A 16,413-nucleotide genomic window follows, 5' to 3' on the forward strand; every position below is an offset into this window, starting at 1 on the left:
ACCTGCGCTTGTGATCAAGAGGCTGCACGCCAGTCCCATAGACCCGAGAGCCCAATTGAAAAGGTGCTTGCTTCTCACTTTATTTCTCTCGCTATTTCTTGCTGTTTTAGGCCGCTGACACGCCGCCTGCAGCCAAAGGACCAGCGCTGGAGTGCCCTTTGTCATTTTTACCAGCTGGCCATATTTTACAATCGAGCGTCAGAATACCAAACAGGTAAGAGTTAGGTCTGGGAATTGAGTCCACTTTCCATCGTGTGTCCCATAAAGCGGAAGTGTCCAGCCGAGTGCAAGCAGGTGCCTTTTGCCCGCGTGTGCTGGGACACTGCAGCTTTGGACGTGAGCCAACTTGCCCTTTTCAGTGGGCCAGTACCCGTGACTCCAGTGAGAGAAGAGGAAAAGAAAGAACTTTCCCCTTCTCTGTTAAGTTGCCCCAGTGGCCTAATGGATAAGGCACTGGCCTCCTAAGCCAGGGATTGTGGGTTCGAGTCCCATCAGGGGTGGTTCGTGGCATTTTGTTCACACTTCTGCCAAAGCATGCAAAAGGTTTTTGCGGTAGTAGGGGGTGGGCGCAGGCTAGTACTTTGCTGGGCGCTGTGAAGTCCAGAACGTGCTCTGCTGGTAGCAGACTTTAAATGCCGGGAGACTGCAGAGTGTAGCAACCCCTCATGTCAGCGAAGAGACACAGATGAGTGGTAAGAAAGACAGGGAAAATATGCTTTCTGGAATCAGAGCTCCTGCAGACAGGGCTCACTCTTCTGCCAGCTCCGACCTGCTCCGATGAAAACGAAATAAAAGAGCAAAGGCTGCGCACTTTGAACCAATTATTCGAAGCATCGTATTGAAATGAAATAAAAGGTTAACAGCCCTGGGTGGCATCAAAGTGGAATTTCCTGAATATGTCACCAATGCCATGCAATGCGCCTGTTGCACAGTATCACCCCTGTTGCCGGCCCTCGCGCGGATGACTCTTTGGGATAGCAGAAAGTGGACGGAAGACTTTTAGGATGATAGTAAAAAAAACAGAAGCGAGCACATGACTTTATTTGCGACGATTGGTGAGTTTTGAATAAAATAGTGAAAATGAAGAAAAAGCGTCTTGCTGGAGAATGCGGGCATCGATCCCGCTACCTCTCGCATGCTAAGCGAGCTCTCTACCATCTGAGCTAATTCCCCTCCTCCTAGAAGCCTCTCGATACACTGCTTCAGAGCTGAAGCACAGTCTCCGGCTCACACTTGCTTGGCTGTCCAGGGACCTGTAGTGCATAAAGCCCTTTCTCTTCATCTGCCGCAGAGGAAATAACAATCTCACCCCTTTGCCCAAAACAAAATACCTTCAGTGGAGCTACAAGTAAAGCTGCAGATGGCCATCCATTGCAATGAGGATTGGCCAACCAGGTATTAATAGCAGAGTGACTCCACTCCCACGCCCTTTCACGCTGGACCTGCGCTTGTGATCAAGAGGCTGCACGCCAGTCCCATAGACCCGAGAGCCCAATTGAAAAGGTGCTTGCTTCTCACTTTATTTCTCTCGCTATTTCTTGCTGTTTTAGGCCGCTGACACGCCGCCTGCAGCCAAAGGACCAGCGCTGGAGTGCCCTTTGTCATTTTTACCAGCTGGCCATATTTTACAATCGAGCGTCAGAATACCAAACAGGTAAGAGTTAGGTCTGGGAATTGAGTCCACTTTCCATCGTGTGTCCCATAAAGCGGAAGTGTCCAGCCGAGTGCAAGCAGGTGCCTTTTGCCCGCGTGTGCTGGGACACTGCAGCTTTGGACGTGAGCCAACTTGCCCTTTTCAGTGGGCCAGTACCTGTGACTCCAGTGAGAGAAGAGGAAAAGAAAGAACTTTCCCCTTCTCTGTCGAGTGGCCCCAGTGGCCTAATGGATAAGGCACTGGCCTCCTAAGCCAGGGATTGTGGGTTCGAGTCCCATCTGGGGTGGTTCGTGGCATTTTGTTCACACTTCTGCCAAAGCATGCAAAAGGTTTTTGCGGTAGTAGGGGGTGGGCGCAGGCTAGTACTTTGCTGGGCGCTGTGAAGTCCAGAACGTGCTCTGCTGGTAGCAGACTTTAAATGCCGGGAGACTGCAGAGTGTAGCAACCCCTCATGTCAGCGAAGAGACACAGATGAGTGGTAAGAAAGACAGGGAAAATATGCTTTCTGGAATCAGAGCTCCTGCAGACAGGGCTCACTCTTCTGCCAGCTCCGACCTGCTCCGATGAAAACGAAATAAAAGAGCAAAGGCTGCGCACTTTGAACCAATTATTCTAAGCATCGTATTGAAATGAAATAAAAGGTTAACAGCCCTGGGTGGCATCAAAGTGGAATTTCCTGAATATGTCACCAATGCCATGCAATGCGCCTGTTGCACAGTATCACGCCTGTTGCCGGCCCTCGCGCGGATGACTCTTTGGGATAGCAGAAAGTGGACGGAAGACTTTTAGGATGATAGTAAAAAAAAACAGAAGCGAGCACATGCCTTTATTTGAGACGATTGGTGAGTTTTGAATAAAATAGTGAAAATGAAGAAAAAGCGTCTTGCTGGAGAATGCGGGCATCGATCCCGCTACCTCTCGCATGCTAAGCGAGCGCTCTACCATCTGAGCTAATTCCCCTCCTCCTCGAAGGCTCTCGATACACTGCTTCAGAGCTGAAGCACAGTCTCCGGCTCACACTTGCTTGGCTGTCCAGGGACCTGTAGTGCATAAAGCCCTTTCTCTTCATCTGCCGCAGGGGAAATCACAATCTCACCCCTTTGCCCAAAACAAAATAACTTCAGTGGAGCTACAAGTAAAGCTGCAGATGGCCATCCATTGCAACGAGGATTGGCCAACCAGGTATTAATAGCAGAGTGACTCCACTGCCACGCCCTTTCACGCTGGACCTGCGCTTGTGATCAAGAGGCTGCACGCCAGTCCCATAGACCCGAGAGCCCAATTGAAAAGGTGCTTGCTTCTCACTTTATTTCTCTCGCTATTTCTTGCTGTTTTAGGCCGCTGACACGCCGCCTGCAGCCAAAGGACCAGCGCTGGAGTGCCCTTTGTCATTTTTACCAGCTGGCCATATTTTACAATCGAGCGTCAGAATACCAAACAGGTAAGAGTTAGGTCTGGGAATTGAGTCCACTTTCCATCGTGTGTCCCATAAAGCGGAAGTGTCCAGCCGAGTGCAAGCAGGTGCCTTTTGCCCGCGTGTGCTGGGACACTGCAGCTTTGGACGTGAGCCAACTTGCCCTTTTCAGTGGGTCAGTACCTGTGACTCCAGTGAGAGAAGAGGAAAAGAAAGAACTTTCCCCTTTTCTGACGAGTGGCCCTAGTGGCCTAATGGATAAGGCACTGGCCTCCTAAGCCAGGGATTGTGGGTTCGAGTCCCATCTGGGGTGGTTCGTGGCATTTTGTTCACACTTCTGCCAAAGCATGCAAAAGGTTTTTGCGGTAGTAGGGGGTGGGCGCAGGCTAGTACTTTGCTGGGCGCTGTGAAGTCCAGAACGTGCTCTGCTGGTAGCAGACTTTAAATGCCGGGAGACTGCAGAGTGTAGCAACCCCTCATGTCAGCGAAGAGACACAGATGAGTGGTAAGAAAGACAGGGAAAATATGCTTTCTGGAATCAGAGCTCCTGCAGACAGGGCTCACTCTTCTGCCAGCTCCGACCTGCTCCGATGAAAACGAAATAAAAGAGCAAAGGCTGCGCACTTTGAACCAATTATTCGAAGCATCGTATTGAAATGAAATAAAAGGTTAACAGCCCTGGGTGGCATCAAAGTGGAATTTCCTGAATATGTCACCAATGCCATGCAATGCGCCTGTTGCACAGTATCACGCCTGTTGCCGGCCCTCGCGCGGATGACTCTTTGGGATAGCAGAAAGTGGACGGAAGACTTTTAGGATGATAGTAAAAAAAACAGAAGCGAGCACATGACTTTATTTGCGACGATTGGTGAGTTTTGAATAAAATAGTGAAAATGAAGAAAAAGCGTCTTGCTGGAGAATGCGGGCATCGATCCCGCTACCTCTCGCATGCTAAGCGAGCGCTCTACCATCTGAGCTAATTCCCCTCCTCCTCGAAGGCTCGCGATACACTGCTTCAGAGCTGAAGCACAGTCTCCGGCTCACACTTGCTTGGCTGTCCAGGGACCTGTAGTGCATAAAGCCCTTTCTCTTCATCTGCCGCAGAGGAAATCACAATCTCACCCCTTTGCCCAAAACAAAATACCTTCAGTGGAGCTACAAGTAAAGCTGCAGATGGCCATCCATTGCAATGAGGATTGGCCAACCAGGTATTAATAGCAGAGTGACTCCACTCCCACGCCCTTTCACGCTGGACCTGCGCTTGTGATCAAGAGGCTGCACGCCAGTCCCATAGACCCGAGAGCCCAATTGAAAAGGTGCTTGCTTCTCACTTTATTTCTCTCGCTATTTCTTGCTGTTTTAGGCCGCTGACACGCCGCCTGCAGCCAAAGGACCAGCGCTGGAGTGCCCTTTGTCATTTTTACCAGCTGGCCATATTTTACAATCGAGCGTCAGAATACCAAACAGGTAAGAGTTAGGTCTGGGAATTGAGTCCACTTTCCATCGTGTGTCCCATAAAGCGGAAGTGTCCAGCCGAGTGCAAGCAGGTGCCTTTTGCCCGCGTGTGCTGGGACACTGCAGCTTTGGACGTGAGCCAACTTGCCCTTTTCAGTGGGCCAGTACCCGTGACTCCAGTGAGAGAAGAGGAAAAGAAAGAACTTTCCCCTTTTCTGTCGAGTGGCCCCAGTGGCCTAATGGATAAGGCACTGGCCTCCTAAGCCAGGGATTGTGGGTTCGAGTCCCATCTGGGGTGGTTCGTGGCATTTTGTTCACACTTCTGCCAAAGCATGCAAAAGGTTTTTGCGGTAGTAGGGGGTGGGCGCAGGCTAGTACTTTGCTGGGCGCTGTGAAGTCCAGAACGTGCTCTGCTGGTAGCAGACTTTAAATGCCGGGAGACTGCAGAGTGTAGCAACCCCTCATGTCAGCGAAGAGACACAGATGAGTGGTAAGAAAGACAGGGAAAATATGCTTTCTGGAATCAGAGCTCCTGCAGACAGGGCTCACTCTTCTGCCAGCTCCGACCTGCTCCGATGAAAACGAAATAAAAGAGCAAAGGCTGCGCACTTTGAACCAATTATTCGAAGCATCGTATTGAAATGAAATAAAAGGTTAACAGCCCTGGGTGGCATCAAAGTGGAATTTCCTGAATATGTCACCAATGCCATGCAATGCGCCTGTTGCACAGTATCACGCCTGTTGCCGGCCCTCGCGCGGATGACTCTTTGGGATAGCAGAAAGTGGACGGAAGACTTTTAGGATGATAGTGAAAAAAACAGAAGCGAGCACATGACTTTATTTGCGACGATTGGTGAGTTTTGAATAAAATAGTGAAAATGAAGAAAAAGCGTCTTGCTGGAGAATGCGGGCATCGATCCCGCTACCTCTCGCATGCTAAGCGAGCGCTCTACCATCTGAGCTAATTCCCCTCCTCCTCGAAGGCTCTCGATACACTGCTTCAGAGCTGAAGCACAGTCTCCGGCTCACACTTGCTTGGCTGTCCAGGGACCTGTAGTGCATAAAGCCCTTTCTCTTCATCTGCCGCAGAGGAAATCACAATCTCACCCCTTTGCCCAAAACAAAATACCTTCAGTGGAGCTACAAGTAAAGCTGCAGATGGCCATCCATTGCAATGAGGATTGGCCAACCAGGTATTAATAGCAGAGTGACTCCACTCCCACGCCCTTTCACGCTGGACCTGCGCTTGTGATCAAGAGGCTGCACGCCAGTCCCATAGACCCGAGAGCCCAATTGAAAAGGTGCTTGCTTCTCACTTTATTTCTCTCGCTATTTCTTGCTGTTTTAGGCAGCTGACACGCCGCCTGCAGCCAAAGGACCAGCGCTGGAGTGCCCTTTGTCATTTTTACCAGCTGGCCATATTTTACAATCGAGCGTCAGAATACCAAACAGGTAAGAGTTAGGTCTGGGAATTGAGTCCACTTTCCATCGTGTGTCCCATAAAGCGGAAGTGTCCAGCCGAGTGCAAGCAGGTGCCTTTTGCCCGCGTGTGCTGGGACACTGCAGCTTTGGACGTGAGCCAACTTGCCCTTTTCAGTGGGCCAGTACCCGTGACTCCAGTGAGAGAAGAGGAAAAGAAAGAACTTTCCCCTTCTCTGTCGAGTGGCCCCAGTGGCCTAATGGATAAGGCACTGGCCTCCTAAGCCAGGGATTGTGGGTTCGAGTCCCATCTGGGGTGGTTCGTGGCATTTTGTTCACACTTCTGCCAAAGCATGCAAAAGGTTTTTGCGGTAGTAGGGGGTGGGCGCAGGCTAGTACTTTGCTGGGCGCTGTGAAGTCCAGAACGTGCTCTGCTGGTAGCAGACTTTAAATGCCGGGAGACTGCAGAGTGTAGCAACCCCTCATGTCAGCGAAGAGACACAGATGAGTGGTAAGAAAGACAGGGAAAATATGCTTTCTGGAATCAGAGCTCCTGCAGACAGGGCTCACTCTTCTGCCAGCTCCGACCTGCTCCGATGAAAACGAAATAAAAGAGCAAAGGCTGCGCACTTTGAACCAATTATTCTAAGCATCGTATTGAAATGAAATAAAAGGTTAACAGCCCTGGGTGGCATCAAAGTGGAATTTCCTGAATATGTCACCAATGCCATGCAATGCGCCTGTTGCACAGTATCACGCCTGTTGCCGGCCCTCGCGCGGATGACTCTTTGGGATAGCAGAAAGTGGACGGAAGACTTTTAGGATGATAGTAAAAAAAAACAGAAGCGAGCACATGCCTTTATTTGAGACGATTGGTGAGTTTTGAATAAAATAGTGAAAATGAAGAAAAAGCGTCTTGCTGGAGAATGCGGGCATCGATCCCGCTACCTCTCGCATGCTAAGCAAGCGCTCTACCATCTGAGCTAATTCCCCTCCTCCTCGAAGGCTCTCGATACACTGCTTCAGAGCTGAAGCACAGTCTCCGGCTCACACTTGCTTGGCTGTCCAGGGACCTGTAGTGCATAAAGCCCTTTCTCTTCATCTGCCGCAGAGGAAATCACAATCTCACCCCTTTGCCCAAAACAAAATACCTTCAGTGGAGCTACAAGTAAAGCTGCAGATGGCCATCCATTGCAACGAGGATTGGCCAACCAGGTATTAATAGCAGAGTGACTCCACTGCCACGCCCTTTCACGCTGGACCTGCGCTTGTGATCAAGAGGCTGCACGCCAGTCCCATAGACCCGAGAGCCCAATTGAAAAGGTGCTTGCTTCTCACTTTATTTCTCTCGCTATTTCTTGCTGTTTTAGGCCGCTGACACGCCGCCTGCAGCCAAAGGACCAGCGCTGGAGTGCCCTTTGTCATTTTTACCAGCTGGCCATATTTTACAATCGAGCGTCAGAATACCAAACAGGTAAGAGTTAGGTCTGGGAATTGAGTCCACTTTCCATCGTGTGTCCCATAAAGCGGAAGTGTCCAGCCGAGTGCAAGCAGGTGCCTTTTGCCCGCGTGTGCTGGGACACTGCAGCTTTGGACGTGAGCCAACTTGCCCTTTTCAGTGGGCCAGTACCCGTGACTCCAGTGAGAGAAGAGGAAAAGAAAGAACTTTCCCCTTCTCTGTCGAGTGGCCCCAGTGGCCTAATGGATAAGGCACTGGCCTCCTAAGCCAGGGATTGTGGGTTCGAGTCCCATCTGGGGTGGTTCGTGGCATTTTGTTCACACTTCTGCCAAAGCATGCAAAAGGTTTTTGCGGTAGTAGGGGGTGGGCGCAGGCTAGTACTTTGCTGGGCGCTGTGAAGTCCAGAACGTGCTCTGCTGGTAGCAGACTTTAAATGCCGGGAGACTGCAGAGTGTAGCAACCCCTCATGTCAGCGAAGAGACACAGATGAGTGGTAAGAAAGACAGGGAAAATATGCTTTCTGGAATCAGAGCTCCTGCAGACAGGGCTCACTCTTCTGCCAGCTCCGACCTGCTCCGATGAAAACGAAATAAAAGAGCAAAGGCTGCGCACTTTGAACCAATTATTCGAAGCATCGTATTGAAATGAAATAAAAGGTTAACAGCCCTGGGTGGCATCAAAGTGGAATTTCCTGAATATGTCACCAATGCCATGCAATGCGCCTGTTGCACAGTATCACGCCTGTTGCCGGCCCTCGCGCGGATGACTCTTTGGGATAGCAGAAAGTGGACGGAAGACTTTTAGGATGATAGTAAAAAAAACAGAAGCGAGCACATGACTTTATTTGCGACGATTGGTGAGTTTTGAATAAAATAGTGAAAATGAAGAAAAAGCGTCTTGCTGGAGAATGCGGGCATCGATCCCGCTACCTCTCGCATGCTAAGCGAGCGCTCTACCATCTGAGCTAATTCCCCTCCTCCTCGAAGGCTCTCGATACACTGCTTCAGAGCTGAAGCACAGTCTCCGGCTCACACTTGCTTGGCTGTCCAGGGACCTGTAGTGCATAAAGCCCTTTCTCTTCATCTGCCGCAGAGGAAATCACAATCTCACCCCTTTGCCCAAAACAAAATACCTTCAGTGGAGCTACAAGTAAAGCTGCAGATGGCCATCCATTGCAATGAGGATTGGCCAACCAGGTATTAATAGCAGAGTGACTCCACTCCCACGCCCTTTCACGCTGGACCTGCGCTTGTGATCAAGAGGCTGCACGCCAGTCCCATAGACCCGAGAGCCCAATTGAAAAGGTGCTTGCTTCTCACTTTATTTCTCTCGCTATTTCTTGCTGTTTTAGGCCGCTGACACGCCGCCTGCAGCCAAAGGACCAGCGCTGGAGTGCCCTTTGTCATTTTTACCAGCTGGCCATATTTTACAATCGAGCGTCAGAATACCAAACAGGTAAGAGTTAGGTCTGGGAATTGAGTCCACTTTCCATCGTGTGTCCCATAAAGCGGAAGTGTCCAGCCGAGTGCAAGCAGGTGCCTTTTGCCCGCGTGTGCTGGGACACTGCAGCTTTGGACGTGAGCCAACTTGCCCTTTTCAGTGGGCCAGTACCCGTGACTCCAGTGAGAGAAGAGGAAAAGAAAGAACTTTCCCCTTCTCTGTCGAGTTGCCCCAGTGGCCTAATGGATAAGGCACTGGCCTCCTAAGCCAGGGATTGTGGGTTCGAGTCCCATCTGGGGTGGTTTGTGGCATTTTGTTCACACTTCTGCCAAAGCATGCAAAAGGTTTTTGCGGTAGTAGGGGGTGGGCGCAGGCTAGTACTTTGCTGGGCGCTGTGAAGTCCAGAACGTGCTCTGCTGGTAGCAGACTTTAAATGCCGGGAGACTGCAGAGTGTAGCAACCCCTCATGTCAGCGAAGAGACACAGATGAGTGGTAAGAAAGACAGGGAAAATATGCTTTCTGGAATCAGAGCTCCTGCAGACAGGGCTCACTCTTCTGCCAGCTCCGACCTGCTCCGATGAAAACGAAATAAAAGAGCAAAGGCTGCGCACTTTGAACCAATTATTCTAAGCATCGTATTGAAATGAAATAAAAGGTTAACAGCCCTGGGTGGCATCAAAGTGGAATTTCCTGAATATGTCACCAATGCCATGCAATGCGCCTGTTGCACAGTATCACGCCTGTTGCCGGCCCTCGCGCGGATGACTCTTTGGGATAGCAGAAAGTGGACGGAAGACTTTTAGGATGATAGTAAAAAAAAACAGAAGCGAGCACATGCCTTTATTTGAGACGATTGGTGAGTTTTGAATAAAATAGTGAAAATGAAGAAAAAGCGTCTTGCTGGAGAATGCGGGCATCGATCCCGCTACCTCTCGCATGCTAAGCAAGCGCTCTACCATCTGAGCTAATTCCCCTCCTCCTCGAAGGCTCTCGATACACTGCTTCAGAGCTGAAGCACAGTCTCCGGCTCACACTTGCTTGGCTGTCCAGGGACCTGTAGTGCATAAAGCCCTTTCTCTTCATCTGCCGCAGAGGAAATCACAATCTCACCCCTTTGCCCAAAACAAAATACCTTCAGTGGAGCTACAAGTAAAGCTGCAGATGGCCATCCATTGCAACGAGGATTGGCCAACCAGGTATTAATAGCAGAGTGACTCCACTGCCACGCCCTTTCACGCTGGACCTGCGCTTGTGATCAAGAGGCTGCACGCCAGTCCCATAGACCCGAGAGCCCAATTGAAAAGGTGCTTGCTTCTCACTTTATTTCTCTCGCTATTTCTTGCTGTTTTAGGCCGCTGACACGCCGCCTGCAGCCAAAGGACCAGCGCTGGAGTGCCCTTTGTCATTTTTACCAGCTGGCCATATTTTACAATCGAGCGTCAGAATACCAAACAGGTAAGAGTTAGGTCTGGGAATTGAGTCCACTTTCCATCGTGTGTCCCATAAAGCGGAAGTGTCCAGCCGAGTGCAAGCAGGTGCCTTTTGCCCGCGTGTGCTGAGACACTGCAGCTTTGGACGTGAGCCAACTTGCCCTTTTCAGTGGGCCAGTACCCGTGACTCCAGTGAGAGAAGAGGAAAAGAAAGAACTTTCCCCTTCTCTGTCGAGTGGCCCCAGTGGCCTAATGGATAAGGCACTGGCCTCCTAAGCCAGGGATTGTGGGTTCGAGTCCCATCTGGGGTGGTTCGTGGCATTTTGTTCACACTTCTGCCAAAGCATGCAAAAGGTTTTTGCGGTAGTAGGGGGTGGGCGCAGGCTAGTACTTTGCTGGGCGCTGTGAAGTCCAGAACGTGCTCTGCTGGTAGCAGACTTTAAATGCCGGGAGACTGCAGAGTGTAGCAACCCCTCATGTCAGCGAAGAGACACAGATGAGTGGTAAGAAAGACAGGGAAAATATGCTTTCTGGAATCAGAGCTCCTGCAGACAGGGCTCACTCTTCTGCCAGCTCCGACCTGCTCCGATGAAAACGAAATAAAAGAGCAAAGGCTGCGCACTTTGAACCAATTATTCGAAGCATCGTATTGAAATGAAATAAAAGGTTAACAGCCCTGGGTGGCATCAAAGTGGAATTTCCTGAATATGTCACCAATGCCATGCAATGCGCCTGTTGCACAGTATCACGCCTGTTGCCGGCCCTCGCGCGGATGACTCTTTGGGATAGCAGAAAGTGGACGGAAGACTTTTAGGATGATAGTAAAAAAAACAGAAGCGAGCACATGACTTTATTTGCGACGATTGGTGAGTTTTGAATAAAATAGTGAAAATGAAGAAAAAGCGTCTTGCTGGAGAATGCGGGCATCGATCCCGCTACCTCTCGCATGCTAAGCGAGCGCTCTACCATCTGAGCTAATTCCCCTCCTCCTCGAAGGCTCTCGATACACTGCTTCAGAGCTGAAGCACAGTCTCCGGCTCACACTTGCTTGGCTGTCCAGGGACCTGTAGTGCATAAAGCCCTTTCTCTTCATCTGCCGCAGAGGAAATCACAATCTCACCCCTTTGCCCAAAACAAAATACCTTCAGTGGAGCTACAAGTAAAGCTGCAGATGGCCATCCATTGCAATGAGGATTGGCCAACCAGGTATTAATAGCAGAGTGACTCCACTCCCACGCCCTTTCACGCTGGACCTGCGCTTGTGATCAAGAGGCTGCACGCCAGTCCCATAGACCCGAGAGCCCAATTGAAAAGGTGCTTGCTTCTCACTTTATTTCTCTCGCTATTTCTTGCTGTTTTAGGCCGCTGACACGCCGCCTGCAGCCAAAGGACCAGCGCTGGAGTGCCCTTTGTCATTTTTACCAGCTGGCCATATTTTACAATCGAGCGTCAGAATACCAAACAGGTAAGAGTTAGGTCTGGGAATTGAGTCCACTTTCCATCGTGTGTCCCATAAAGCGGAAGTGTCCAGCCGAGTGCAAGCAGGTGCCTTTTGCCCGCGTGTGCTGGGACACTGCAGCTTTGGACGTGAGCCAACTTGCCCTTTTCAGTGGGCCAGTACCCGTGACTCCAGTGAGAGAAGAGGAAAAGAAAGAACTTTCCCCTTCTCTGTTAAGTTGCCCCAGTGGCCTAATGGATAAGGCACTGGCCTCCTAAGCCAGGGATTGTGGGTTCGAGTCCCATCAGGGGTGGTTCGTGGCATTTTGTTCACACTTCTGCCAAAGCATGCAAAAGGTTTTTGCGGTAGTAGGGGGTGGGCGCAGGCTAGTACTTTGCTGGGCGCTGTGAAGTCCAGAACGTGCTCTGCTGGTAGCAGACTTTAAATGCCGGGAGACTGCAGAGTGTAGCAACCCCTCATGTCAGCGAAGAGACACAGATGAGTGGTAAGAAAGACAGGGAAAATATGCTTTCTGGAATCAGAGCTCCTGCAGACAGGGCTCACTCTTCTGCCAGCTCCGACCTGCTCCGATGAAAACGAAATAAAAGAGCAAAGGCTGCGCACTTTGAACCAATTATTCGAAGCATCGTATTGAAATGAAATAAAAGGTTAACAGCCCTGGGTGGCATCAAAGTGGAATTTCCTGAATATGTCACCAATGCCATGCAATGCGCCTGTTGCACAGTATCACCCCTGTTGCCGGCCCTCGCGCGGATGACTCTTTGGGATAGCAGAAAGTGGACGGAAGACTTTTAGGATGATAGTAAAAAAAACAGAAGCGAGCACATGACTTTATTTGCGACGATTGGTGAGTTTTGAATAAAATAGTGAAAATGAAGAAAAAGCGTCTTGCTGGAGAATGCGGGCATCGATCCCGCTACCTCTCGCATGCTAAGCGAGCTCTCTACCATCTGAGCTAATTCCCCTCCTCCTAGAAGCCTCTCGATACACTGCTTCAGAGCTGAAGCACAGTCTCCGGCTCACACTTGCTTGGCTGTCCAGGGACCTGTAGTGCATAAAGCCCTTTCTCTTCATCTGCCGCAGAGGAAATAACAATCTCACCCCTTTGCCCAAAACAAAATACCTTCAGTGGAGCTACAAGTAAAGCTGCAGATGGCCATCCATTGCAATGAGGATTGGCCAACCAGGTATTAATAGCAGAGTGACTCCACTCCCACGCCCTTTCACGCTGGACCTGCGCTTGTGATCAAGAGGCTGCACGCCAGTCCCATAGACCCGAGAGCCCAATTGAAAAGGTGCTTGCTTCTCACTTTATTTCTCTCGCTATTTCTTGCTGTTTTAGGCCGCTGACACGCCGCCTGCAGCCAAAGGACCAGCGCTGGAGTGCCCTTTGTCATTTTTACCAGCTGGCCATATTTTACAATCGAGCGTCAGAATACCAAACAGGTAAGAGTTAGGTCTGGGAATTGAGTCCACTTTCCATCGTGTGTCCCATAAAGCGGAAGTGTCCAGCCGAGTGCAAGCAGGTGCCTTTTGCCCGCGTGTGCTGGGACACTGCAGCTTTGGACGTGAGCCAACTTGCCCTTTTCAGTGGGCCAGTACCTGTGACTCCAGTGAGAGAAGAGGAAAAGAAAGAACTTTCCCCTTCTCTGTCGAGTGGCCCCAGTGGCCTAATGGATAAGGCACTGGCCTCCTAAGCCAGGGATTGTGGGTTCGAGTCCCATCTGGGGTGGTTCGTGGCATTTTGTTCACACTTCTGCCAAAGCATGCAAAAGGTTTTTGCGGTAGTAGGGGGTGGGCGCAGGCTAGTACTTTGCTGGGCGCTGTGAAGTCCAGAACGTGCTCTGCTGGTAGCAGACTTTAAATGCCGGGAGACTGCAGAGTGTAGCAACCCCTCATGTCAGCGAAGAGACACAGATGAGTGGTAAGAAAGACAGGGAAAATATGCTTTCTGGAATCAGAGCTCCTGCAGACAGGGCTCACTCTTCTGCCAGCTCCGACCTGCTCCGATGAAAACGAAATAAAAGAGCAAAGGCTGCGCACTTTGAACCAATTATTCTAAGCATCGTATTGAAATGAAATAAAAGGTTAACAGCCCTGGGTGGCATCAAAGTGGAATTTCCTGAATATGTCACCAATGCCATGCAATGCGCCTGTTGCACAGTATCACGCCTGTTGCCGGCCCTCGCGCGGATGACTCTTTGGGATAGCAGAAAGTGGACGGAAGACTTTTAGGATGATAGTAAAAAAAAACAGAAGCGAGCACATGCCTTTATTTGAGACGATTGGTGAGTTTTGAATAAAATAGTGAAAATGAAGAAAAAGCGTCTTGCTGGAGAATGCGGGCATCGATCCCGCTACCTCTCGCATGCTAAGCGAGCGCTCTACCATCTGAGCTAATTCCCCTCCTCCTCGAAGGCTCTCGATACACTGCTTCAGAGCTGAAGCACAGTCTCCGGCTCACACTTGCTTGGCTGTCCAGGGACCTGTAGTGCATAAAGCCCTTTCTCTTCATCTGCCGCAGGGGAAATCACAATCTCACCCCTTTGCCCAAAACAAAATAACTTCAGTGGAGCTACAAGTAAAGCTGCAGATGGCCATCCATTGCAACGAGGATTGGCCAACCAGGTATTAATAGCAGAGTGACTCCACTGCCACGCCCTTTCACGCTGGACCTGCGCTTGTGATCAAGAGGCTGCACGCCAGTCCCATAGACCCGAGAGCCCAATTGAAAAGGTGCTTGCTTCTCACTTTATTTCTCTCGCTATTTCTTGCTGTTTTAGGCCGCTGACACGCCGCCTGCAGCCAAAGGACCAGCGCTGGAGTGCCCTTTGTCATTTTTACCAGCTGGCCATATTTTACAATCGAGCGTCAGAATACCAAACAGGTAAGAGTTAGGTCTGGGAATTGAGTCCACTTTCCATCGTGTGTCCCATAAAGCGGAAGTGTCCAGCCGAGTGCAAGCAGGTGCCTTTTGCCCGCGTGTGCTGGGACACTGCAGCTTTGGACGTGAGCCAACTTGCCCTTTTCAGTGGGTCAGTACCTGTGACTCCAGTGAGAGAAGAGGAAAAGAAAGAACTTTCCCCTTTTCTGACGAGTGGCCCTAGTGGCCTAATGGATAAGGCACTGGCCTCCTAAGCCAGGGATTGTGGGTTCGAGTCCCATCTGGGGTGGTTCGTGGCATTTTGTTCACACTTCTGCCAAAGCATGCAAAAGGTTTTTGCGGTAGTAGGGGGTGGGCGCAGGCTAGTACTTTGCTGGGCGCTGTGAAGTCCAGAACGTGCTCTGCTGGTAGCAGACTTTAAATGCCGGGAGACTGCAGAGTGTAGCAACCCCTCATGTCAGCGAAGAGACACAGATGAGTGGTAAGAAAGACAGGGAAAATATGCTTTCTGGAATCAGAGCTCCTGCAGACAGGGCTCACTCTTCTGCCAGCTCCGACCTGCTCCGATGAAAACGAAATAAAAGAGCAAAGGCTGCGCACTTTGAACCAATTATTCGAAGCATCGTATTGAAATGAAATAAAAGGTTAACAGCCCTGGGTGGCATCAAAGTGGAATTTCCTGAATATGTCACCAATGCCATGCAATGCGCCTGTTGCACAGTATCACGCCTGTTGCCGGCCCTCGCGCGGATGACTCTTTGGGATAGCAGAAAGTGGACGGAAGACTTTTAGGATGATAGTAAAAAAAACAGAAGCGAGCACATGACTTTATTTGCGACGATTGGTGAGTTTTGAATAAAATAGTGAAAATGAAGAAAAAGCGTCTTGCTGGAGAATGCGGGCATCGATCCCGCTACCTCTCGCATGCTAAGCGAGCGCTCTACCATCTGAGCTAATTCCCCTCCTCCTCGAAGGCTCGCGATACACTGCTTCAGAGCTGAAGCACAGTCTCCGGCTCACACTTGCTTGGCTGTCCAGGGACCTGTAGTGCATAAAGCCCTTTCTCTTCATCTGCCGCAGAGGAAATCACAATCTCACCCCTTTGCCCAAAACAAAATACCTTCAGTGGAGCTACAAGTAAAGCTGCAGATGGCCATCCATTGCAATGAGGATTGGCCAACCAGGTATTAATAGCAGAGTGACTCCACTCCCACGCCCTTTCACGCTGGACCTGCGCTTGTGATCAAGAGGCTGCACGCCAGTCCCATAGACCCGAGAGCCCAATTGAAAAGGTGCTTGCTTCTCACTTTATTTCTCTCGCTATTTCTTGCTGTTTTAGGCCGCTGACACGCCGCCTGCAGCCAAAGGACCAGCGCTGGAGTGCCCTTTGTCATTTTTACCAGCTGGCCATATTTTACAATCGAGCGTCAGAATACCAAACAGGTAAGAGTTAGGTCTGGGAATTGAGTCCACTTTCCATCGTGTGTCCCATAAAGCGGAAGTGTCCAGCCGAGTGCAAGCAGGTGCCTTTTGCCCGCGTGTGCTGGGACACTGCAGCTTTGGACGTGAGCCAACTTGCCCTTTTCAGTGGGCCAGTACCCGTGACTCCAGTGAGAGAAGAGGAAAAGAAAGAACTTTCCCCTTTTCTGTCGAGTGGCCCCAGTGGCCTAATGGATAAGGCACTGGCCTCCTAAGCCAGGGATTGTGGGTTCGAGTCCCATCTGGGGTGGTTCGTGGCATTTTGTTCACACTTCTGCCAAAGCATGCAAAAGGTTTTTGCGGTAGTAGGGGGTGGGCG

The 16,413-nt window shown here is 50.5% G+C and overlaps 21 non-coding genes across 21 annotated transcripts; 12 read left to right on the forward strand and 9 right to left on the reverse strand.

Annotated features, from left to right (window-relative positions):
• Positions 1-427: 427 nt before the first annotated feature.
• TRNAR-CCU (transfer RNA arginine (anticodon CCU)) lies at positions 428-500 on the forward strand. The gene has a single exon. It is a non-coding gene; the product is annotated as a tRNA-Arg (tRNA).
• Positions 501-1,867: 1,367 nt separating this feature from the next.
• On the forward strand, positions 1,868-1,940 carry TRNAR-CCU (transfer RNA arginine (anticodon CCU)). The gene has a single exon. It is a non-coding gene; the product is annotated as a tRNA-Arg (tRNA).
• Positions 1,941-2,541: 601 nt separating this feature from the next.
• On the reverse strand, positions 2,542-2,614 carry TRNAA-AGC (transfer RNA alanine (anticodon AGC)). The gene has a single exon. It is a non-coding gene; the product is annotated as a tRNA-Ala (tRNA).
• A 694-nt stretch (positions 2,615-3,308) lies between these two features.
• On the forward strand, positions 3,309-3,381 carry TRNAR-CCU (transfer RNA arginine (anticodon CCU)). The gene has a single exon. It is a non-coding gene; the product is annotated as a tRNA-Arg (tRNA).
• Positions 3,382-3,981: 600 nt separating this feature from the next.
• Positions 3,982-4,054, reverse strand: TRNAA-AGC (transfer RNA alanine (anticodon AGC)). Its single transcript has one exon. It is a non-coding gene; the product is annotated as a tRNA-Ala (tRNA).
• Positions 4,055-4,748: 694 nt separating this feature from the next.
• On the forward strand, positions 4,749-4,821 carry TRNAR-CCU (transfer RNA arginine (anticodon CCU)). The gene has a single exon. It is a non-coding gene; the product is annotated as a tRNA-Arg (tRNA).
• A 600-nt stretch (positions 4,822-5,421) lies between these two features.
• On the reverse strand, positions 5,422-5,494 carry TRNAA-AGC (transfer RNA alanine (anticodon AGC)). The gene has a single exon. It is a non-coding gene; the product is annotated as a tRNA-Ala (tRNA).
• A 694-nt stretch (positions 5,495-6,188) lies between these two features.
• On the forward strand, positions 6,189-6,261 carry TRNAR-CCU (transfer RNA arginine (anticodon CCU)). Its single transcript has one exon. It is a non-coding gene; the product is annotated as a tRNA-Arg (tRNA).
• A 601-nt stretch (positions 6,262-6,862) lies between these two features.
• On the reverse strand, positions 6,863-6,935 carry TRNAA-AGC (transfer RNA alanine (anticodon AGC)). The gene has a single exon. It is a non-coding gene; the product is annotated as a tRNA-Ala (tRNA).
• A 694-nt stretch (positions 6,936-7,629) lies between these two features.
• On the forward strand, positions 7,630-7,702 carry TRNAR-CCU (transfer RNA arginine (anticodon CCU)). Its single transcript has one exon. It is a non-coding gene; the product is annotated as a tRNA-Arg (tRNA).
• Positions 7,703-8,302: 600 nt separating this feature from the next.
• Positions 8,303-8,375, reverse strand: TRNAA-AGC (transfer RNA alanine (anticodon AGC)). The gene has a single exon. It is a non-coding gene; the product is annotated as a tRNA-Ala (tRNA).
• Positions 8,376-9,069: 694 nt separating this feature from the next.
• On the forward strand, positions 9,070-9,142 carry TRNAR-CCU (transfer RNA arginine (anticodon CCU)). The gene has a single exon. It is a non-coding gene; the product is annotated as a tRNA-Arg (tRNA).
• A 601-nt stretch (positions 9,143-9,743) lies between these two features.
• Positions 9,744-9,816, reverse strand: TRNAA-AGC (transfer RNA alanine (anticodon AGC)). The gene has a single exon. It is a non-coding gene; the product is annotated as a tRNA-Ala (tRNA).
• Positions 9,817-10,510: 694 nt separating this feature from the next.
• TRNAR-CCU (transfer RNA arginine (anticodon CCU)) lies at positions 10,511-10,583 on the forward strand. The gene has a single exon. It is a non-coding gene; the product is annotated as a tRNA-Arg (tRNA).
• Positions 10,584-11,183: 600 nt separating this feature from the next.
• TRNAA-AGC (transfer RNA alanine (anticodon AGC)) lies at positions 11,184-11,256 on the reverse strand. The gene has a single exon. It is a non-coding gene; the product is annotated as a tRNA-Ala (tRNA).
• Positions 11,257-11,950: 694 nt separating this feature from the next.
• TRNAR-CCU (transfer RNA arginine (anticodon CCU)) lies at positions 11,951-12,023 on the forward strand. The gene has a single exon. It is a non-coding gene; the product is annotated as a tRNA-Arg (tRNA).
• A 1,367-nt stretch (positions 12,024-13,390) lies between these two features.
• On the forward strand, positions 13,391-13,463 carry TRNAR-CCU (transfer RNA arginine (anticodon CCU)). Its single transcript has one exon. It is a non-coding gene; the product is annotated as a tRNA-Arg (tRNA).
• A 601-nt stretch (positions 13,464-14,064) lies between these two features.
• On the reverse strand, positions 14,065-14,137 carry TRNAA-AGC (transfer RNA alanine (anticodon AGC)). The gene has a single exon. It is a non-coding gene; the product is annotated as a tRNA-Ala (tRNA).
• Positions 14,138-14,831: 694 nt separating this feature from the next.
• Positions 14,832-14,904, forward strand: TRNAR-CCU (transfer RNA arginine (anticodon CCU)). The gene has a single exon. It is a non-coding gene; the product is annotated as a tRNA-Arg (tRNA).
• A 600-nt stretch (positions 14,905-15,504) lies between these two features.
• TRNAA-AGC (transfer RNA alanine (anticodon AGC)) lies at positions 15,505-15,577 on the reverse strand. The gene has a single exon. It is a non-coding gene; the product is annotated as a tRNA-Ala (tRNA).
• A 694-nt stretch (positions 15,578-16,271) lies between these two features.
• Positions 16,272-16,344, forward strand: TRNAR-CCU (transfer RNA arginine (anticodon CCU)). Its single transcript has one exon. It is a non-coding gene; the product is annotated as a tRNA-Arg (tRNA).
• Positions 16,345-16,413: the final 69 nt, after the last annotated feature.

The sequence above is a fragment of the Ambystoma mexicanum genome, chromosome 5q (assembly GCF_040938575.1).
Source record: "Ambystoma mexicanum isolate Mex_15411 chromosome 5q, UKY_AmexF1_1, whole genome shotgun sequence".
Classification (NCBI taxonomy): Eukaryota; Metazoa; Chordata; class Amphibia; order Caudata; family Ambystomatidae; genus Ambystoma; species Ambystoma mexicanum.